The following is a 24,871-nucleotide window of genomic DNA, read 5'->3' as shown; positions in this document are numbered from 1 at the left end:
CTGCCTGGGCACTCCTATGAGTGGCTTTGTAAGAAGTATTTAAGGTTCTGAGGCTTCAGCTAGTTCCCAGATTCAACCCCATAGAAAATCTTGGAGGGAGTTGCCCAGCGAGCAGCCCCAAAATATCACTGCTCTAGAGGAGGAATGGGCCAAAATACCAGCAACAGTGTGTGAAAACTCGGTGAAGACTTACAGAACGCTTGACTCCAGTCATTGCCAATAAAGGGTATATAACAAAGTATTGAGAAATTTTTGTTATTGACCAAATACTTATTTTCCACCACATAATTTGCAATTTAATCATTAAAAAATCTTACAATAAGATTTTCTGGAATTTTTTTTCTCATTTTTTGTCTGTCATAGTTGACGGTACCTATGATGAAAATTACAGGCCTCTCTCATCTTTTTAAGTGGGAGAAGTTGCACAATTGGTGGCTGACTAAATACTTTTTTCCCCACTGTATAGTGCTTTCTTGAGCAGGGGGGACCTTGCGGGCGCTGCAGGATTTCAGTCCTTCACGGGCGTAGTGTGTTACCAATTGTTTTCTTGGTAACTATGGTCCCAGCTGCCTTGTAAGATCATTGACAAGATCCTCCGTGTAGTTCTGGGCTGATTCTTTACCGTTCTCATGATCATTGCAACTCCACTAGGTGAGATCTTGCAGGACCAGGCCGAGGGGAGATTGACAGTTATTTTGTGTTTCTTCCATTCGCGAATAATCGCACCAACTGTTGTCACCTTCTCACCAAGCTGCTTGGCTGATGGTCTTGTAGCCCATTCCAGCCTTGTGTAGGTCTACAATCTTGTCCCTGACATCCTTGGAGAGCTCTTTTGTCTTGGCCATGGTGGAGAGTTTGGAATCTGATTGATTGATTGCTTCTGTGGACATGTGTCTTTTATACAGGTAACAAGCTGAGATTAGGAGCACTCCCAGACACCTGGGAGACAGAAATCTTTCTGATTGAGGGGGGTCAAATACTTTTTCCCTAATTAAAATGCAAATCAATACATAACATTTTTGACATGCGTTTTTCTGGATCTTTTGTTGTTATTCTATCTCTCACTGTTCAAATAAACCTACCATTAAAATTATAGACTGATCATTTCTTTGTCCAGTGGGCAAACGTCTAAAAAATCAGCAGGGGATCAAATACTTTTTCCCTCACTGTAGTTATCCTCTCCCCTCATTCCTTCAGTGATCGAGTCAATGCATGGGGCGCGCTTCTTCACGAAGCTAGATCTCAGGAGTGCGTACAACCTGGTGCGTGCCCGGGAGGGGGATGAGTGGAAGACGGCATTCAGCACAACCACGGGCATTAGAATACCTGGTGATGCCCTACGGTTTGATGAATGCCCATCCGTCTTCCAGTCCTTTGTGAATGAGGTGTTTCGGGGACATGCTTGGTCGCGGTGTAGTGGTCTACATCGATGACATCCTGGTGTATTCCGCTACTCGCGCCGAGCATGTGTCCCTGGTTCGCAAGTGCTGGCCAGACTGTTGGAAAATGACCTTTATGCCAAGGCAGAGAAGTGTATGTTTTTCCCAGCAGTCCGTCTCCCTTCTGGGATACCGCATTAGCACCTCGGGTTTGGAGAATGGAGGGAGATCGCATTTCAGCCGTGCGTAATTGGCCGACTCCAACCACGGTTAAGGAGGTGCAGCGATTCCTTGGCTTTGCCAACTACTACCGAAGGTTTATCTGGGGCTTTGGCAAGGTCGCAGCTCCCATCACATCCCTGCTGAAGGGTGGCCATCCCGGCCCCACTGGTCGGCTGAGGCGGATCTGACCTTCAGGAGTCTGCGGGGTCTGTTCACCTCAGCTCCGGTACTGGCCCACCCCCCGATTCATCACTACCATTTGTAGTGGAGGTGGATGCGCCCAAGGTAGGGATACGCTGTCCTGGCTAAGCTCAGGCACGCCACCCAAGCTCCCCCGTGCCTTCTTCTCGAAGAAGACTCAGCCCGGCGGAGCAGAACTATGACCGTTGGTGATCGGGAACTGTTGGCTGTTGTCCGAGCTTTGACCGTGTGTAGGCATTGGCTCTTATCCGTGATCGTCTGATCATCTGGGCACACACGTCACCCTCTCTGGTCACCCAGGTATCGGTCGTACAGTGCGCTGTTTGAGCGGAAAGAACTGGTGGCCTACATTGGCTAAGGACGTGAGGGTGTACGTCTCCTGCTGCTCGGTGTGCGCCAGAGTAAGGCACCTAGGCACCTCCCAGCCGGGTAAGCTACAATCATTACCAGTTCCCAACGACTTCTCACTTTCTTTCCACCCCCCAAGTCCGCTTCCGGCACTACGGGGTGCCAGAGGATATAGTGTCCGACCGAGGTCTCCAGTTCACGTCCAAGGTTTGGAAGGCGTTCATGGAACGTCTGGGGGTACCCGGCCAGCCTGACCTCTGGGTTCCACACCGAGTCAAATGGGCAGGTGGAATGAGTAAATCAGGATGTGGGTAGGTTCCTCGGTCCTACTGCCAGGACCGGCCGGGGAGTGGTCGGTGTTCTTGCCATGGGCAGAATACCCAGAACTCTCTCCTTCACTCCTCTACAACCTAACACCATTTCAATGTGTTTTAGGTTACCAATTTGTTCTGGCACCGGGCACCAGAGCCAGACCGAGGAGCCTGCGGTGGATGACTGGTTTCGTGCGGAGGAGACGTATGACGCTGCCCACGTTCACCTCCAGCGCGCCTTCGCATGTCAGAAGGCCACGCTGACCGTCCCGCAATGAGGCCCCGTCTTGCACCAGGATCAGGTCTGGCTCCCACCCGGAATCCCCCTCCGTCTGCCCCTCCGGAAGCTGAGCCCGCGGTTTGTGGGGGCCGTTCAAAGTCCTGAGGAGAATCGACAAGGTTACGAATAGGTTGTTACTCCCCCCGACTACCGTGTTCAACCTCGTTTCATGTGTCTCTCCTCAGGCCGGGTGGTGGTTCGTCCGCTCCAGGAGTCGGAGGTACGAGGTTCCTCCACCTCCTCTCAACATCGAGGGGGCCCTGCGTACTCTGTCCGTGCCATCCTGGATTAGAGGCGTCGGGTGGGGGCCTTCAGTACCTCGTGGAGCGGGAGGTACGGTGCGGAGGAATGGTGCTGGGTCCTGGTGAGGGATATCCTCGATCCCTCCCTGTTGTGGGATTTCCACCGCCGTCATCCGTCGCCGCTCCGCGTCCTCTGGCCGTCTCCGAGGCCGGGGTGCGCTTGCTGGAGCTGCGCACCGGGGGCTGTCCGACTTCGCCGAGGCTGCCTCCCCTCCTTGTTCGCATTCGTCGTCACCGGAGTACTAACCACTGCCGACCCAATCATCATCACACTTGTCTTGTCAATCACACACACCTGGTTCCTATCCCCCTAATTAGTCTGTGTATAAGTGTTCCCTCTGCCCCCTTGTCCTTGTGGGTGATTGTTAATTGTGAGAATATGTACAGTAAGGGAAAAAAGTATTTGATCCCCTGCTGATTTTTCACATTTGCCCACTGACAAAGAAATGATCAATCTATAATTTTAATGGTTGGTTTATTTGAACAGTGAGAGACAGAATAACAACAAAAAATCCAGAAAAACGCATGTCAAAAATGTTATAAATTGATTTGCATTTTAATGAGGGAAATAAATATTAAACTCTTAAAGGGAGTGCTCCTAATCTCAGTTTGTTACTTGTATAAAAGACACCTGTCCACAGAAGCAATCAATCAATCAGATTCCAAACTCTCCACCATGGCCAAGACAAAAGAGCTCCCCAAGGATGTCAGGGACAAGATTGTAGACCTACACATGGCTGGAATGGGGCTACAAGACCATCGCCAAGCAGCTTGGTGAGAAGGTGACAACAGTTGGTGCGATTATTCGCAAAATGGAAGAAACACAAAGACTGTCAATCTCCCTGGGCTGGTCTCCCTTCAAGATCTCACCTCGTGGCGTTGCAATGATCATGAGAACGGTGAGGAATCAGCCCAGAACTACACGGGAGGATCTTGTCACGATCTCAAGGCAGCTGGGACCATAGTCACCAAGAAAACAATTGGTAACACACTACGCCGTGAAGGACTGGAAATCCTGCAGCGCCCGCAAGGTCCCCCTTCTCAAGAAAGCACATATATACAGGCCCGTCTGAAGTTTGACAATGAACATCTGAATGATTCAGAGGAGATCTGGGTGAAAGTGTTGTGGTCAGATGAGATCACTTCGAGCTCTTCGGTTTGTAGGAGGAGGAATGCTGCCCTACCGTGACCCCAAGAACACCATCCATACCATCAAACATGGAGGTGGAAACATTATGCTTTGGGGGTGTGTTTCTGCTAAGGGGACAGGACAACTTCCACCGCATCAAAGGGACGTATGGACGGGGCCATGTACCGTCAAATCTTGGGTGAGAACCTCCTTCCCTCAGCCAGAGCATTGAAAATGGGTCGTGGATGGGTATTCCAGCATGACAATGACCCAAAACACACGGCCAAGGCAACAAAGGAGTGGCTCAAGAAGAAGCACATTAAGGTCCTGAGTGGTCTCCAGACCTTAATCCCATAGAAAATCTGTGGAGAGAGCTGAAGGTTCGAGTTGCCAAACGTCAGCCTCGAAACCTTAATGACTTGGAGAAGATCTGCAAAGAGGAGTGGAACTAAATCCCTTCTGAGATATGTGCAAACCTGGTGGCCAACTACAAGAAACGTCTGACCTCTGTGATTGCCAACAAGGGTTTTGCCACCATATTTGCAGAGGGGTCAAATGCTTACTCCCTCATTAAAAAGCAAATCAATTTATAACATTTTTGACATGCGCTTTTCTGGATTTTTTTTTGTTGTTATTCTGTCTCTCACTGTTCAAATAAACCTACCATTAAAATTATAGACTGATCATGTCTTTGTCAGTGGGCAAACGTACAAAATCAGCAGGGGATCAAAAATTTTTTCCCTCACTGTAGCTCGGTGGAGCTACTCATAACATTGTGTTGCCAGGGTAGATTTTCCCCTGTGCCTATGTATTATTGGATTCCGTTACAGTGCATTAGCAGTGATGTTTGTTTCCCAGTGCCTGTTTGGTTGATCGCTTTTGGAGCACGTGTGTGTCAACGAAGGAATCAACTCTGTATTGGTGATTACCCTCCTGCGCTTGACTCCTTTCACCACACTCACCACCAACCCTCATTTCCTGTCGTCTACGATCAGCGCTTCTTGGTCTTACTGATGTTGAGGGAGAGGTTGTTGTTCTGGCACCACACTGCCAGGTCACTGATTCCTCCCTGTAGGCTGACTCATCGTCAGCCGGTGATCAGGCCTACCACCGTCGTGTCATCAGCAAACTTGATGATGGTGTTGAAGTCATGCGTGGCCATGTAGTTGTGGGTGAACAGAGAGTACAGGAGGGGGACTAAGCACACCCCCTGTGGCGCCCCTGTGTTGAGGTCCGTGGCGGAGGTGATGTTGCCCACCCTCACCACCTGGGGTCGTCCCGTCAGGGTCCGGTTGCAGAGTAGACCCAGAGTCCTAAGCTTGGTGACAAGCTTGGAGGGGACAATGGTGTTGAATGCTGAGCTGTAGTCAATGAACAACATGCTCACATACAGTGCATTCGGAAAGTATTCAGATCCCTTTGACTTTTTCCAAAGATTTTTACATTACAGCCTTATTCAAAAATGGATCAAATGAATAAAAATCCCCATCAATCGACACACCATACCCCATAATGACAAAGCAAAAATAGGTTTTTAGAAATTTTAGCACATTTATTAAATATACAAAACAGAAAAAAATACATTTACATAAGTATTCAGACCCTTTGCTATGAGACTCGAAATTGAGCTCAGGTGCATCCTGTTTTCATTGATTGGAGTCCACCTGTGGTAAATTCAATTGATTGGACATGATTTGGAAAGGCACACACCTGTCTATATAAGGTCCCAAAGTTGACAGTGCATGCTCAGAGCAAAACCAAGCCATGAGGTCGAAGGAATTGTCCACAGAGCTCCAAGACAGGATTGTGTCGAGGCACAGATCTGGGGAAGGGTACTGTTATGATGATTTGTGATACAAGATTAATTAATGTATGGAGAAATCACAAGCTGTATGTGGACAGAGAACAAGGACAAGCCATGTGTTATAGTGCGGTCACGAGGAGTACTAGAAGGTCAGTGTGCCAAGATAGATTGGGGGGCCACTGCCCCTGCTAATCCTAGGAAGGGTGCGTGATGGAATGGCCTGGCTAGGGTGCCACGACACCAAGGAGGTAGATGATATGGTGGGGGAATGAGTGGCAATCAGTAATGGTTAGCAACTGTATATGGGATAAAAGTAGATTGGAAGAGCAGTATTTAAGGTGAAAGATTGTCTATGGAAGTCATTCAGATGGCAAGATGCAAAGCCCGTGCAGCCTGTCATTGAATCAAACATTGTAACCATTAAACAATGACTGAATCAAATACCCATCTGTGTCAACTGCTCTCTTGCATCCTGAACTTCTCAATACCAGAAACTCATCATAACAGGTACCAAAAATGTCTGCAGCATTGAAGGTCCCCAAGAACACAGTGGCCTCCATCATTCTTAAATGGAAGAAGTTTGGAACCACCAAGACTCTTCCCTAGAGATGGCCGCCCGGACAAACTGAGCAATCGAGAGAGAACGGCCTTCGGTTGGGAGGGGTGACCAAGAACCCGATGGTCACTCTGACAGAGTTCCAGAGTTCCTCTGTGGAGATGGGAGAACCTCTCAGAAGAACAACCATCTCTGCAGCACTCCACCAATCAGGCTTTTATGGTAGAGTGGCCAGACGGAAGCCACTCCTCAGCAACATTTTTATACAACCTGTTTTTGCTTTGTCATTATGGGGTATTGTGTCTAGATTGATGAGAAAAAGAAACAATTTAATCAATTTTAGAATAAGGCTGTAACATAACAAAATGTGGAAAAGGTAAAGGGGTCTGAATACTTAACGAATGCACTGTAGGTATTCCTCTTATCTAGGTGGGTGAGGGCAGTGTGGAGAGCAATTGAGATTGTGTCATTTATGGATCAGTTGGGGGCGGTATGCAATTTGGAGTGGGTCTAGGGTGTCTGGGATGGTGGAGTTATTGTGTGCCATAACCAGCCTCTCAAAGCACTTCATGATTACAGAGGCCTTTGAGCTCTTGGGGAAAGGAATGAAGGTGGTCATCTTAAAAATGTGGGGATTACAGACTGGGACAAGGAGAGGTTGAAAATTACCGTGAATATGCCTGCCAGCTGTTCTTGCATGCTCGAGAATGCACCCTGGAATATCATCGGGCCCCCGTGGCTCTTGCTTGGGTGTTGACCTGATTAAAGACTTTTCTCACGCCGGCCTCAGAGAGCGAGATCACCCAATCCACCCGCGTCGGTGACGGCCTCACACCCGGCACAATGTTGTTGTTGTCAAAGCATGCATAAAAATGCATGGAGTTTGTCTGGTAGAGAGGCATAGTTGGGCAGATCACGGTTGGGTCTTCCCTTTGTCATCCGTAATGGACTGTAGTCCCTGTCACATGCGGGGGTGCGTGAGCCTATGTAGTATGATTCCACCTTATTCCTATATTGTCCTTTTGCTCATTTGATGACTCTGCTGGAGGTCATAGTGGGACTTCTTGTACTTATTCCTGTCCTCTGCCGTCGAAGCCTCAGGGTTGTCTACGATAGCTCAGTGTGCGGTAGCCCTGTCCTTTAGTTTAATGCCAAACTCTGTGTTAATCCAGGGCTTTTGATTGGGGGAAGCAGCGAACCCTCAACGTGGAGACAACGTCGCCGATACATTTTCTAATGAAGCCGGTGACGGAGGTGGTTCGCGGAGTCTCGCCAACAAACATATTCAAATCAGCGCTAGCAAAGCAGTCCTGTATTATAATCTCTGATTCTGGTGACCATTTTCAACGGAGTGAGTCACGAGTACTTCCTGTTTGAGTTTCTGCTTGTAAACAGGAAGCAGGAGTACGGAGTCATGATCTGATTTGCCGAATTGCGGACGAGGGAGGTCCTTTTATGCTGGATGGGGGTAGAATAACAGTGGTAGGACTTTATCGCCCTAGTGGCATTGGAGACATGTTGATGAGTTGGGCATGCCGTGTATTAGTGATGTAGAAGTAAAATCGTGGCAACCAGAAAAGCAGCTTCTGGATTTAGGTTTTCTTGCTTGTTAATAGCCTTGTACAGTTCGTTAAGTGCCATCTTGTTATTTTCATTGTCCTGAGGTGGAATGTATACAACAGTCACGACAACAGCTGAAATCTCCCTCGGGAGGTAAAAGGGTCAGCATTTGACCATCAGGTATTCCAAGACGGGGTGAACAGTGGGTCGACACTTCCACCGCGCTGGGTTAGCATACCAGTTGGTGTTGATGTAGAGGCAAACCCCTCCCCCTAGATGTTCCCGACTGCACTGCCCTGTTCGCCCGGTGAATGGAGAATCCATCGAGGTTGGATAGCCAAGTTATTCTGTCCGAGAGCCATGTTTCAGAAAAGCAAAGAATATTGCAGTTTTGAGAGTCCCCCCCCGTCCGTCCATTTATGTTGACATACTCATGTTCCGGGAGCCATGTTGAATTGCAGTTACCCATGACTCCCACCTAGGCTAATCAACCACATTATTAGTCAGTTTAAAATGGACTCCTATTGGTCAAGTTTTTTAAACTTATGCTGCAGTCTTAACCAAGTGGGAAGGTGGTATTTGCCACATACGACTGGAAAAATCCACTTGAACGCCCTCTAATTTGTAATTACAAGTGGGACACTCGTCTATGATGCCATGTCAAAACAACTGGCTACTCGGATTTCGGAACTCAAGAAATCTCTCCGACTTCCGACTCACTGCGTTCAAGTCAACTGGGAACTAAGGAAAACTAGCTCCGACTGGGAAAAATAGTTTTGAGCGGTCATCAACGGAATTCCAGCTCCTTTATCTTGAGCGGTCAACGAATTCCAAGTCGGACACTCGGGCATCTTGCTAGAGCTCCGACTTTCCAACAGGAAGATCACTGATGTCATGATTTGACCTTATTTGTTTTTGGGTTCCAAGTTGTCTTGAAACCACCATCATTCCTGAATACCGACCACATGCAGACCTCTGACGTCAACTACTAAGAAAATTACCCCTTGATAACAGCATTTTTCGGCAGTTAAATGTAACAACAAAACATTATTTATAAAAAGCAATCTATTAATATGGTTTTTGAACACTATCATTTCTTTACAAGCATGATATGTAGCTGTACTTTTAGTTTATGGTTGACACAGCTGGTTGGCCATTAGCCAATCAACGTTTCTCAACTAGTTCAAGCACGTGAATGCATCCAACCGACATTTACTGACTTCACAACTGGTAATTACCATCTCCAGTTGGCTATGAATGTAGCATTATTGGCGTTTTTTGTGATAGTTGCGGGTAAAAATGATTGATTTTGCTCTGGCATTTCTGACATTTTGCAGTGATTTCTGTCAAATGTGTCACGAAAATGCACTGGTGAGGGAACGTATGGCTTGCTTGAACCATTTTCGGCAGTAAAAGTGCGGCGATTGGTTAAAATTATGACCCTCTTTACAAAATGCGGTGATCAGACAGTTTTATGGTGTAATATCGCAGTGATTTGATTGTTAGCAATTTGTCAGTCGATGACACAGTCTACTGATGTGGGACACAACCATTGTACCGACAGAGAGGGCTGCCTTGCTTCTAGCTCTTAGGAAACTTTGCAGCATTTTGTTTTTCTATGTATTATTTCTAACGTTATTAGCCCCCAAAATTGTTTGTGTTATTACATACAGCCGGGAATAACTATTGGATATCAGAGTGGCGGTAACTCACCAGCACTACCAGCATTACACCAGGAATACGACTTTCCCGAAGCGGATCCTTTGTTCGCACCCCCAGGGCAATTGAACTGATTCCAGAGGCCGACCCAACACAACGCCGGAGGAAGGTACTTGGAGCGGTCTTCTAGTCCGATTAGGAGGCGTGCACACCACCCACAGCTTCCAGTATATTACTCGCTAATGTTCAGTCTCTGGATAATAAAGTTGACGAGCTCAGGGCGAGGGTTTTCAGGATTGTAACATACTCTCTCGGGATATACTGTCCGAGTCGGTCCAGCCAGTTGGGTTCTCAGTTCATCGCGCAGACAGGATTAAATATCTCTCCGGGAAGCAGAAGGGGTGGAGGTGTGTGTTTTATGATTAACGACTCATGGTGTAATTGTGATAACATACAGGAACCCAAGTCCTTTTGTTCACCCGACCTAGAATACCTCGCAATCAATTGTCGACTGTATTATCTCCCAAGATAATTTTCTTTGGTTATAGTCACGGCAACGTGTATATCCCCCCTCAAGGATACCCCGACAGCCCCCAAAGAACTCATCCAGAAGGCGCAGGTCAGTACAGGTGCATCAAAGCTGGGACTGAGAGACTGAAAAACAGCTTCTATCTCAAGGTCATCAGACTGTTAAAACAGCCTTCACTTAGCACAATAGAATATCTGCCTGTATACATAGATTAGAAATCACTGGCCACCTCAATAAATGGAACACTAGTCACTTTAATAATGTTTAGCATATCTTGCATTGCTCATCTCATATGTATATACTGTATTCTATACTATTTACTGTAGTCCCGTGTAGCTCAGTTGGTAGAGTATGGTGCTTGCAACGCCAGGCTTGTGGGGTTCGATTCCCACGTGGGACCAGTATGAAAATGTATGCACTCGCTAACTGTAAGTCGCTCTGGATAAGAGCTGCCTGCTAAATGACTTAAATGTAAATCTTAGTCTATGCCGCTCGTCCACATATTTATTTATATATTCTTAATTCAGTTGCTTTATTAAAATTTGTGTGTATTGGGTATATGTTGTGAAATTGTTAGGATATTACTTGTTAGATATACTGCACTGTCGGAGCTAGAAACACAAGCATTTCGGCTAAACACTTGTATGTGACCACTAAAATTTGGATTTGGATGCATGCAATGTATGGAGCAGGGGAACACAACCTTTATGGAGGAACTGTGAGCTCATGCGGAAAGCATGCTCACGTGAGAGGGAACGCCCACCTACAGACAGGAACCTTGATTTTAATGGTAAACCGTCATATTAAACATCTTCATTTATCCACCATCTTTGGTATATACAACTCATGTCTATTTTATGTTAATTTTGATGAAGACGCTTAACTGAAATGTGTTGGTGTGGGGGAGGGATTATGAAGAAATATTCTATTGTCATACTAAGACTTGCTGAATATCATTTCATCTTCAGTTTACTATGCATTGTTCATTCACCTTGGTTTGAAAGTAATGTAGCGAAAGCACTTTCTAGACTTAAGACACTTACTGTACCATTAAAGTAGTCCTTTCAGGTCATAACCATGGAGACACATTTATAGAAATATCTCTTGCCTTTATTGGAATGTGGGTAGGCGTTGAAATCCAGATTGGACACAATGGTCAAATACACGAGATCCTCGACAGGCAATGATGGTCTAACAGTCATTTCAATTGAACTGATAATAAATGTAACTTTTTTTGTGAAGATACTGTATGATTCAGGGATTATCCAAACCAATCCACAAAGCGTACCACACAACAAAAACTGCAGATGTTAAGACTACGTTATAGTTTGCAGAATACAACCACTGTCAATGCTACATGGGTTATGCGTTCATGCCCCCCCAAAAAAAAAAAATATTCTTATATAAATAATAGGAAATATAAAACAAGCTCTACCCTTGAACACACAGAGAAAGTGCATCTGAAAAAAAGAGCTATTGACTAAATATAATCCAACTCTGTACTTAATTGCTGTATGTGTGGATACCATAATAATAACATACATCGGGTCACATACTTAACCATACATGGAGTTGACTTCATTATCATGATCTTACACATTGTTTTGTGTCCACACAATTGCTCTGAAAATGCTTTTGGCTTTAAGACACCATTTCCTTCCTTACATAGATATTCACCCCCGTTTGTCAGCCTGATAGTTTGGTCTGCAGTTGATAAATGAGTCGTTCTCCATAGGAATAGAATCTAGTCATTCTATTTCTATGTCATTCTCTTCCAGTATTTTGTCTGTAACCGCAGCCCTGGAAATAGGCTAGATTAAGCAGTGACCGTAGTGCAGTAATGCCACTTGCCTCTGTCCGTCCACCCAATTTGCTCCAACTGCAAGCTCCAGTGATAACTGAGGGAAGTCCTTTAAAGACATGACCCCAAGACAGGGTTATGGCTGGGCAGATGCTCGGGTCCAATCTCCGCAGTCTTTTTGGTGTGGCACACTTGGTAAAACTCCGGCTGAGGAAAGAGTGTAATATGACCGTTATTATTGGTTGGTGTACATTTTTCCTTTCAAATTTGCTATTGTTATATTCTAACCAGGCTAACAAAGCCTCCTCAAGTGTCTGTCCTGAGCTTTTGAATCAGTATAATATTCATTTCCGATAGTAACATGAGTTAACAGACAAAGATCCCTCTCGGTTTTAGAACTCGCAGTTGATGCCAACATGGGACCCGCCCGAACCAAACAGCGCATTCTGCATGTGGTGAGTGATGACTTGCACGCCGATGGGTTTGGGCTGGCAAAAAAACATAAAAACGCCTCATTATTGTGCCAATAACACTGATGATTATGCTGGAAATGCAAAAATATGACATCATTTTGGAGCCACAACACCGATAAACCTGTAGCATTCCTATAGAGTACATCAGCTGACTAGGTCAAATGTAATCTGTTCTCACCTTCAATTTGCCACCGCTCAGTTCCTCACTGAGTTTCAGCCTGCCGTCCCACTGTCCTCTTCAGGTCCCTCTGCAGACGACGGCCAAAGTCCCTGGAACAGAGTGGAGCCTCCAGAGAGCACAATGTTCTGCATAGCAACAGACAAGGTAAATATACACTAGAACCTTGACATACTCCTGAATAGACTATTTGGAAAGTAAAAACACATTCCATCCACATACTTAATCTCATAACTTCTAGTTGGAGACAAGTCTCAGTATCTGGCATAGGGTTATTGTTTCAATTAATCATGAGACCTTCTTTCATATTGTCAAACACAATGTTCTTGTTCCTGCCATGTGAATGAAATAAAACGAACTTGAACTCCCCAGACGCACCTGATAGAGAGGACGCTGACGTCAATAGGGGCAGTTCTGAATGACCTCATCAACAACCTCTGAGATGGGCTGGTGAAGTCAGGTGGGTAATGGGGGAGGAGAAAAGTACAACATATAAAACACAATGTTATTATGAATACAATTAGTGCTGAGGATAAAACTAACATTTCGGGTTATTTTTTCGGTTTTAAAACTACTAATTGACCAACGTTAGTTCAATTATTTGAATTCCGATTTCGCTCGGGTTTCTGTGAGCTCAATGCCGCACACGCACAGTTTCCTAGAGATAACCAGATCCAGCCTGAACTGTGTGATGTAGTAGGGAGCTGCAGTTTCCAACAGGCCAATATTCTAGCATAGTTTAGTGCATAAACGCGGTAATTAACTACAATGCACCATAATCCATTCGCATCTACTTGTCCGGTCTGTGTTTTTTACGCCTACTACTGAAGAGAGAGAAGAATGCGCGATAGTGAGGTGATATAGAGAGCAGCTGTTGCTTCGAGAGGTATCTCTAACTGAACATACATGATCTAAGTGATTGATAGTTGGTATTCAGCAGTCAAAAAAATATGCCTTATTTACTTAGACAAAATCACTATTTTGTAGCTCTTCAGACAGCATAGGCAGCAGCTCTATAGAGATGAGACGATGACTTGGAATGAAATAATAAAGTCATCAAATAAAACAAATGTAATATACACAACTGAAATATTTTCTTAAAGTAATGTGAATAAATGATGGTTAATAAGTAATAAGCAGTAATGGGCAGTCACGACTATTGTTTTATTCTGTGTTGTTATAGCATTCAACCCACATAATGCACAATTCATTTCATAAGTTTAAAACAAAAATCGAAACCAGTTATTTTTTAAATAATCAAAACGTTTCATATGGAAAATCAATGGGATCATACCTCTGGGTGGGAAGAAGATCTCGGGCCGAGGGAAGCGCTCATAGCCCACGCCGATGGTGAACTCCTTCTTGCTGATGGAGTTGATGCCCGTGTACTGCTTGATCCACTTGGAGCCGTCCGCATCGTACTTGCTGAACTCTTTTCACCAGGTCAGGACGCAAGACATAGCTGAACCTTTCCTGGAACACAATATGGAATCATTGTCAGTTGTAAGTCATAATTGAGTGCACACAAGACACTGGGTAGATGCCAAAGAGCTTACAAGAAGGAGTAATGATTTGTGACTGTACATCTCTAGTCAATTGGTACAGCAATACTGACCCCTGCTGTTGAACCAAGAGAAATGCTCACAAACAATACATTTAATCATTCCTTAAGTTATAAGTGTGCAGGTACCCTGACGGCTTTGGCTGTTTCCAATGACTGCTCTGGTGGGGATGCCCACCTCCCTCTCTCTCAGCAGCTGCTGGGTGAAGTAGGTGATGTCTCGACCAGCGATGGGGATGTGCTTATACAGCTACCGATGACGCCGCAGCCTCCGTGGAAGAAAACACAACACCATCGATAACACAATCTATTAATATGTTACCATGTATGTGAAGTGGCAATAGTACACTGCTCAAAAAAAATAAAGGGAACACTTAAACAACACATCCTAGATCTGAATGAATGAAATAATCTTATTAAATACTTTTTTTTCTTTAATAGTTGAATGTGCTAACAACAAAATCACACAAAAATTAACAATGGGAAAAATCAAATGTATCAACCCATGGAGGTCTGGATTTGGAGAGTCACTCAAAATTAAAGTGGAAAACCACACTACAGGCTGATCCAACTTTGATGTAATGTCCTTAAAACAAGTCAAAATGAGGCTCTGTAGTGTGTGTGGCCTCCACGCGCCTGTATGACCTCCCTACAACGTCTGGGCATGCTCCTGGATGAGGTGGCGGATGGTCTCCTGAGGGATCTCCCCCAACCTGGACATCCGCCAACTCCTGGACAGTCTGTGGTGCAACGTGGCGTTCGGGATGGAGCGAGACATGATGTCCCAGATGTGCTCAATTGGATTCAGGTCTGGGGAACGGCGGGCCAGTCCATAGCATCAATGCCTTCCTCTTGCAGGAACTGCTGACACACTCCAGCCACATGAGGTCTAGCATTGTCTTGCATTAGGAGGAACCCAGGGTCAACCGCACCAGCATATGGTCTCACAAGGGGTCTGAGGATCTCTTCTCGGTACCTAATGGCAGCCAGGCTACTCTGGGAAAGCACGTGGAGGGCTGTGCGGCCCCCCCAAAGAAAAAGCCACCCCACACCATGACTGACCCACCGCCAAACCGGGTTGCTGGGAGGATGTTGGCAGGCAGCAGAACATTCTCCACGGCGCCTCCAGACTCTGTCACGTCTGTCACATGTGCTCAGTGTGAACCTGCTTTCATCTGTGAAGAGCACAGGGCGCCACAAGTGGCGAATTTGCCAATCTTGGGTTCTTTGGCAAATGCCAAACGTCCTTCACGGTAAGTGTTGGGTGTAAGCACAACCCCCCCCTGTGGAAGTCGGGCCCTCATACCACCCTCATGGAGTCTGTTTCGGACCGCTTGAGCAGACACATGCACATTTGTGGCCTGCTGCAGGGCTCTGGCAGTGTTCCTCCTGCTCCTCCTTGCACAAAGGCGGAGGTAGCAGTCCTGCTGCTGGGGTTAAGCTGCCTCCCGCGGCCTCCTCCACGCCTCCTGACGTACTGGGCCTGTCTCCTGGTAGCGCCTCCATTATCTGGACACTACGCTGACAGACACAGCAAACCTTCTTGCCACAGCTCGCACAAAAAAAAATGTATGCACGCATGACTGTAGAGCCGCTTTGGATAAAAAGCTGCCTGCTAAATGGCATATTATATTATTATTATATTATGTGCCATCCTGGATGAGCTGCACTACCTGAGCCACTTGTGTGGGTTGTAGACTCCGCCTCATGCTACCACTAGAGTGAAAGCACCGCCAGCATTCAAAAGTGACCAAAACATCAGCCAGGAAGAGCAGAGGAACTGAGAAGTGGTCTGTGGTCACCATGAAAGAACCACTTATTTATTGGGGGGTGTCTTGCTAATTGCCTATAATTTCCACCTGTTGTCTATTCCATATGCACAACAGCATGTACATTTATTGTCAATCAGTGCTGAGCCCTCCTAAGTGGATAGTTTGATTTCACAGAAGTGTGATTGACTTAGAGTTACATTGTGTTGTTTAAGTGTTCCCTTTATTTTTTTGAGCAGTGTATATAGGTAGATTACATCTGAGTCGTGTATCAAATCTTTTGCAGCAGTTTAAGAAAATGTGTTCATGTTAGACAAGTTCAGAAATACCTCCCCCGTTTCACTTTGGTTCAAAACGTCGCTACCTACTAAACATGACCCAGTTCTAGGAAAGATAATATGTAATGATGATCGAAGGCATGTACCCACCACTGGGATGACGCGGGTGACCCCATCACCGCTGTCAATCACCGGGTGCCCAGTCAGGGTCCTCTCGCCCAATTGTCTGGAGGTCCAGGAGGCTGCCAGCGCCAGGACCGCCTGAGAAGGGAAAACACAGACCCTGTCACTTTCCACTAATGATGACAAACCCGTATTCACAAAGTCTCTCAGATCAGAGTGCCAATCTAGGATCGGTTTAGCCCCTTAGATCACAATCAATACGATATATACACTACCGGTCAAAAGATTTAGAACACCTACTCACTCAAGGGTTTTTCTTTACTTTTACTATTTTCTACATTGTAGAATAAGAGAGAAGACATCAAAACTGTGAAATAACACATATGGAATGATGAACTAAACCAAAAAAAAGTGTTAAAACAAATCAAAACATATTTTATATTTGAGATTCTATCAAATAGCCACCCTTTGGCCTTGGATGACAGCTTTGCACACTTTGGCATTCTCTCAACCAGATTCATGAGGTAGTCACCTGTAATTCATTTCACCTAATAGATGTGCCTCTTAAAAGTTAATTTGTGGAATTTATTTCTCTTAATAAGTTTGAGCCAATCAGTTGTGTTGTGACAAGGTTTGGTAAAAAGACCAAGTCCATATTATGGCAAGAACAGCTCAAATAAGCAAAAGAGAAACGACAGTGGAAGGTCAGTCAACGCGAAAAATGTCAAGAACTTTGAACGCTTGCAGCCCCATCGCGCCATGATGAACCGGGTCATGAGGACCGGCCACAGGAATGGAAGACTCCAGAGTTACCTCTCTGCAGAGGATAAGTTCATTAGAGTTACCAGCTCAGAAATTGCAGCCCAAATAAACGCTTCACAGAGTTCGAGTAACAGACACATCTCAACATCAACTGTTCAGAGGAGACCGTGTGAATCAGGGCCTTCATGGTGAATACCTGCTGCAAAGGGAACCACTACTAAAGGACACCAATAAGAAGAAGAGACATGCTTGGGCCAAGAAAAACAAGCAGTGGACATTCGACCAGTGGAAATTTGGTCCTTTGGTCTGGAGTCCAAATTTGAGATTTTTGGATCCAACCGGTGTTCTTGTGTGAGACGCGGTTGGGTGAACGGATGATCTCCGAATGTGTAGTTCACGGAAAGCATGGAGGAGGTGGTGTTATGGTGTGTGTGGTGTTTTGGTGGTGACACGGTGTGATTTATTTAGAATTCAAGGCACACTTAACCAGCATGGCTACCACAGCACTGACTGCAGCGATACGCCATCCCATCTGGTTTGGGCTTAGTGGGACTATCATATTGTTTTTCAACATGACAATGAGACCCAAACACACCTCCAGGCTGTGTAAGGTCTATGGAGTGCTGCATCAGATGACCTGGCTCTCCACAATCCCCGGACCTCAACCCAATTGAGATGGTTTGGGATGAGTCGGATGGCAGAGTGAAGGAAAAGCAGCCAACTGGTTGAGATAATGCCAAGAGCGTGCAAAGGCTAGGGTGGCTATTTGAAGAATCTCAAATATAAAATATATTTTGATTTGTTCACGTACATGATTCCATGTGTGTTATTTCATAGTTTTGATGTCTTCCTACTATTATTCTGACAATGTAGAAAACAGTACAAAATAAAGAAAACCCTTGAATGAGTAGGTTTTCTAAAACTTTTGACCGTAGGGTATAGAGTCAGGGGGGATTTGATCCTAGATCAGCACTCCTACTCCTTTTTGAAAAGGGCCCAGAACTGAGATCCACCCAGAGGTTCAGACACCTCATGGACACCCTCATTTCCTCTGTGAGAGTTGTGATAATGCACTCGAAATCAAGTTTGACTTGGACTTGACACTTGAACATGAAGAGGTGCAGGGAAGAGATTGATAAGAACAATATAAACGGAGAGAGGATTTACCTGTACAGCGATATAAAGACCTGGAACATTGAAGGACTCAAACATAATCTCTGCTGTGTACTCTCTGTTTTCAGGGGTATTCGAGGCGAGGCTCTGTCTGTGGAGAAGACAAATACAAATCCCATAAGTCCCTGCAAGTACTGGCTAGCATAATTTCCACACTAATGTACAAGGTTAAGAGTGAACGTACTCAAGAGGAAGTAGTGGTCTTCGGCCTCTGCCCGCAGATACTTGAAGACCTTGTTCCACGAACCCTCCATGAGATCCCGGTCTTCCACGATCCCATGGGACGAATGGGCCACTGTTAGGCAAGGGAAACCAAAACCCACATTTAATTTTTCCCAATAGGCTACTCAGCTCTAACAGGCATTCAGGGCATGACTTTACGCTAAACTTTTAAAAAAGGGGCAATCTACAGGTTAAACAATAACTGAAGCTTAAATCTCAGCCACTGTTTTCAGTAAAAACCTGAGTAATGGGGCTGGAAGAAATGTAACTACCTTCTCAAATTCAGTAGATAGACATATGGTTGCAAGGACTGACTATCCAACATAGTAGTTTTCACTATGTTTTGTTTACAAAACATTGGAGTAAAACAAGCTTATATTTTCAGTCCTGATGGGATATGCCAGCTGAACTAAGCTCATGAGGCATTTAGATAAGTTATATTCCAAGAATATCAATAATTTACAAGTCCAAAAATGTATGTAGCAACTGGCAGATTGACCTTTAAGTAGACCTCCATCACTGGAAAGTCCAATGTACCTTTGTTGCATAATTTGGCTTTGTCTACTGCCTCGTCACCAATGTAAAAGTCCAGATCGCCCACCCCCTTCACCATCCTGCGCTGGGTTGGTCTCCAACCTTGGCTGACTCTTTGATGGCAATACCTGAAGTTTAGGAAGATTCAACACAATTAAATCCCCTTAGTACCAGCCTCCATATGGTTAGCACATGGTTGTTGAAAACATCATCACTTGAGGGTGCTGATAGTCAATCGCGTTTACATTGGTGAATTGATGCTAAACATAAAAAGAGGAAACTCAATGAGCTGGCAGGCCTATTACTTCGATTTGTCTTGTAAATTCAGTAAACAAATAGCACACATTTTTTAAGAGATACTGAACGCACTGATTCTGCATGTGTTTTTTCGGTTGCTGGCATTAAGAAAAACAAGATTTCAGTTTGGGGGTTGGGGTTCGAGATGGCCGCTACTAATGTTTGTCCCGCATGAGACAACCACATGAACAAAGCCAGTATCACTTCCTCAAAATAGTCAGAATGAATTAAATTCAAAGGGCTTTATTAGCATGGGAAACATATGTTATACATTGCCAAAGCAAAGTGAAATACTGTAGATAATAAACAAAAGTGAAATAAAAATGAACAGTAAACATTACACTCACAAAAGTTTCAAAGGGAATAGAGACATTTCAAATGTCATAATATGGCTAAGTGTACAGTGTTATAAGGATGTGGAAATAGTACAAAAGGGAAAAGAATAAATAAACAAATATGGGTTGAATTTACATATGGTTGACCTTTTTCTTTGGCAACAGGTCAAAAATATTGCTGCTGTGATGGCACAATGTGCTATTTCACCCAATAGATATGTGGGAGTTGGATCAAAATTGGATTTGTTTTCGAATTCTTTGTGGGTCTGTGTAATTTGGAAGAAAATATGTGTCCCTAATATGGTCATAAATTTGAGCACGAGGTTAGAAATTGAAGCTCAGTTTCCACCTCATTTATGGGGTAGTGTGCACATAGCCCTAGTCTTCTCTGAGAGCCAGTGTCTGCTTACGGCGGCCTTTCTCACACAGCAAGGCTATGCTCACTGAGTCTGGTACATAGCCAAAGCTTCCCTTAATTTTGGACCAGTCACAGTGGTCAGGTATTCTTCAACTGTCCAGCACTCTCTGTTTAGGGACAAATAGCTCCGTTTTTTGGTAAACTTTTTGTAATGTGTCAAGTAATTACCTTTTTGTTTTCTCAGGATTTTGCTTGAGTCTGCTTGTGTTGCTGTTGCTGTCCTGGGGCTCTGTTTGTGTTTAGAACAAAGCCCCACGACCAGCTTGCTTAGGGACTTCTCTAGGTTAATTTCTCTGCAGGTGACATCCGCATTCTTCAACCATCTGTATAGAGGGTAACACCCTAAATTCCAAACAAGCTTCTAGCCAGTCGGGAGGGTAACTATATAGTCCACTACAGCTTTTCCTTGAACAGATATGGATGTAAAGTTATTGCCACATTTGCACATTCACCCCTCTGCCACATGCACAAGTGTTTCAAAGCTGGGGGAGTGAAAATGATCGAGGGTGTAGGGGCTAATTAGACCTCTGATAGCCACCCGACCAGCAGGGCTGCAGGCTCCAGAGCGAAGTGGTATTCCAAACACGCAGCGACATATGTTTGGAGTTTCATGCAATTTCATACAAAAGAATGGAGAGGCATGCCTAATTACATGCCACGGTAGTATTTAGTTTCTATCTGATTTAAAAAGCTTGCACATGTAACAAATGGAATACCTCAAATTAAAATGTTAGAGGTTTATATCTTGTAAATCGACAGGGGGTCCTATCAAAATTATTGCGCGATAAATCATTTTTTTGTTGTTGCTTAAAAGCCATTTTTGTTTATTTTTGACCACTTTAATGGAAACACTATTACAGTAAGGTGCTTAATTGCGCACATAAATGATTTGATATTGACATACACACAGCTGCATTGGGCCTTTTAACTGTCTGCATAATCTGGACTTCATAGACAAAGTTGAGCGATTTACCAAGACCACTTTGGGATCCTGGGTCCACACGCACGTAAACTGACTAAGTCGATTTGGATAAAAGCGGTCTTCTAAATGGCATACATATTATAATGTTGGACAATGGAACATTGCTCCCTCAACCACTTCCTTGTAGCCACTAAATCTTTAGGCCACTTGTCATCCATCCAGGCCTCTAAACATGCACGCCTTCTATCTACTGCCTATTCCAAGTCCCACAGGGAGGTGGTTTGGCAAGCTTTGTCCGCTATTCTAGTCAGCAAGGGGGCATAAGGGGACTTCCGCTATGGGAGCCAAATCACTGAATATAGGCTAGACTAGCTTCCTTTCAAGCTGTGTTACGGCCTTCAAGTACTGTGAAACAAGTGAATAGGCAAAGATGATTGAAAATAGCCAAAAATGTTTTGGATTTATCATTTTGGAAATCCCTGAATAAGTAGTCTATGGTGCCTCTAACAAGCAAGCATCGACATTTAGGGCCTACTTGATGACTCAATGCAAGAGGAAGGCGACCTAATTTTCATATGGGTGAATAGGCGTGTCGCCTACTTCCTTTGAGCACTCCAATCAGAAAGAAACACAGAAGGACCGATACCAAAATGCTTTCAGCAGATTAATTTAATCCAATACCATATGTCCGGTTGTCCGCCTACATATGAATTAGGCCAATATTGGACTAAAGCGAGCCTAACATTACCCCATATCCAAGGACCTTACATGTTCCTGCTTCTAAAGGGCTGACACTGGCTCTGGGAAGCCAAAACTGCCTAATACTCCATCTAAACGTGAATGATTCCTCAATTGCGGTGACGTTTCTCTAGAAATATAAATCCTCATATCACATCAAAATAATTTCACAAATGCAAAATACACACTTACTGTACACTGATGTGAACCGGGTTTTAACACAGTTGCAGCCAACAGTATTTTCTTCAGACAACACATTTGTATCGCCCATCTTCCTACACACAGGTGTTCGGAAACGCTATGATAGCTAATTAGCACAGGTAATCCACTCTGTATTCTGTCTCTTTTCAGTAAACAAGCGCTGTAACATGGAAATATGGCCATGTGGGAACCCTAACCCTATAAAACCTTTCTTTAAATTATTATCATTCGGTGATAAGCAAGCTAAGGTCCTTGCAGGATTCCGAAACAGTACCGCAAGTGATGCGTGTTAGCACGTTCAGACCGAAACATCGCAGCTCTTAACAAATCTCCTTAGTACAGACGCCTTCTATCCAATGACTCATGTGTAATGGAATGGAACTGAGAGTCATGATCAAGGGCTACATATGAATTAACATGGTACATTATCATTAGAAGAAGAGGACAGCTTTCCCAAACCAGTCCGACCCCAGCAGGGCGCGTTTCTACCTGAAGCACTACACATACAGCTGATTCCAATGATCAAAGCTTAGCTGATTATTCTGAATCCAGCTGTGTAGTGCTAGGTCAAAAACCATCAAAAGTGGTACAGAGTTTGGGAAACGCTAGCTGTATGATACAGAAATACTTATATTGACGGAACAATAAACTGTGGCTCTGTGTTTCCAGCATATCCAATCTTTGTGTACCCACAACAAAAAGCATTGCATGAGAAAGTTCAGTGGGTTATATATATCATAATAATAATAATAATAATAATAATAATATAACATTTACAGACGATCCAAAGCGTTTATCCAGTCATGCGCGCACATTTTTTTTGTGTATGGGTGGTCCCGGGATCGAACCCACTACCCTGGCGTTACAAGCGCCAAGCTCTACCAGCTGAGCTACAGAGGACCACCCAACATCATAATGCTGTGAACCACATAGAGATCATGATGCATGATCTAAAGCAGTGGTTCCCAACCTGGGGGTACTTGGCCCATCCACAGGGGGTACTTGAGAAGACCCATGAGACCATAGGCCTAATGGTAAAGTACATAAGGGTACTTAGGGGTACTCAGTCCGGGCAGAGCAAAATTCTGTTGATGGTATAGTAACCGAAAAAGGTTGGAAACCACTAATCTAAAGGGTGTCATGACTGTCTGTGGTCTTGGCCAATTATACGCTTCTATAAATTGGAACAGAAATGTAGACTCCTGTAACAGATTAAAGTCACGACCAGCTAATGTAACGAGGGAGTGGAGGATCCCCGATGGAAATTAGCTACCAGCAAGCTAGGGATTCTTATGCCTAAAAATGGTTAGCTAGCTAGCTTGCTGGCTGAATTCACGAACTTAAGCAAATAAAAGTTGTTGCTGACTAGTTAGCTAATTGGCTACTATCTTGCATGGTTTACCTTGCACGCCCAGCTTTCTGCCCTGTCTGGGTGCATAAAGCTAAAGCCAATTAATCTAAGTTAGCTGGGGCTAGCTATTAGCACTAGCACTTGCTACTTACTCCTGTGCCACAGTCAACTACACATTAGCCGTAGACGTCCAGCCATGTTTCTTAAATATCTACTGCAGAATGCAAATGGGTGACTCTGCTGCTTTATTCCAAATGGGTCTTATAAAAAGGAAAGTAGTTTGCTTTCGGTAGAGGGATAATCACTTATTTTAGCTAGCTAGATAGTATAGAGGCGGAACCCCGAACCCGCAGAGTGAAGTTACTTCCGTAATCACCTGATGCGGATGTTGAAAGTGGCTGACGCGACGCTGATCATAACAGTTGTTATAGCAGATTTCTAATATCGCACCTTATCAGAGGGGTACGAAAATGTACGGTTTCTAATTTAATGTAAAATATATTAAACAATTATTCTCTATGGTGTACCGGTAGTTTTTATGGTAGCAGCAGAATAACTGTGTTCAGTCAATTCATGGACTTTTCAGCAGAAGGTACTGTTGAGCTCTAGTCGATCATAGGCGAGTGTTTACTGTAGGCGGTAAGTGACAGGATTATGTGACGACTGATAAGGAGGGCAGCAGACTATCTGAATAGAATACTCTTTTTTAACATTGCATGACTCTGTAGGCTATAGTCAGTCAACCACATTCAAATGCATTGTATTAACGTATTATATTGGCCTTTTTGGGCGAACAGATTTCTTCTCTCTAGCCAATGTAAATTCTACAACAGCCTATAGCTAAAATTGGGAGATTGAAGAAGTAAACTGCACGAGATCTCACCCAAGACCTCTCAAAAGTTTCACATCATTTTCAGAGCTATGTGTCCCCAAAGCTATAGGCTACTGCAGCCCCCACAGAACACATTCCCCCACCGACCTGCACAAAAATGAAATCATTGATTTACCTCCCATCAACTCAGCCAAGGAGGATTGTAGTCCCTCTCTACCATGACCACATGGAAGGCCACTGATAAAGAAGATATATTAACCGAGAGAGCTCTAGGGCTTAGAGCTGGATCCATCATGGAGGACCAGCTAGCTGTGCTAGACTACAGATCCAATCCCCTGAGCTTTATAGAACATTGCCTTATTTCTCTCCAGGAAGTCATCCATCGCTTCACGCCGGTGGTCCCCACTCGTGTGTCCTCCCAATGCCCTCAGCTTTCATTTCTTGTTCAAACTATCCCTTCCCTGTCTCCAGTCAGTGGGAGAAAGCATCCCTTTACTGTGTGTCAGGAATTAGGATGGGAAGAGGAAAAGCTGACAAATAGATACAGTTTAGCTGAGAAACCTTTCAAAGGTACATTCCTTTAATATTAAATGTACACTATCAGAGTGCTACTGTACTTGAAA

At 44.5% G+C, this 24,871-nt stretch overlaps 1 pseudogene; it reads right to left on the bottom strand.

Annotated features, from left to right (window-relative positions):
• Positions 1-5,302: 5,302 nt before the first annotated feature.
• Positions 5,303-23,614, bottom strand: LOC123485066 (annotated as a pseudogene).
• Positions 23,615-24,871: the final 1,257 nt, after the last annotated feature.

This window comes from Coregonus clupeaformis, unplaced genomic scaffold (genome assembly GCF_020615455.1).
Source record: "Coregonus clupeaformis isolate EN_2021a unplaced genomic scaffold, ASM2061545v1 scaf0557, whole genome shotgun sequence".
In the NCBI taxonomy this organism is placed as follows: Eukaryota; Metazoa; Chordata; class Actinopteri; order Salmoniformes; family Salmonidae; genus Coregonus; species Coregonus clupeaformis.
This window is presented reverse-complemented; position numbering and strand designations above follow the sequence as displayed.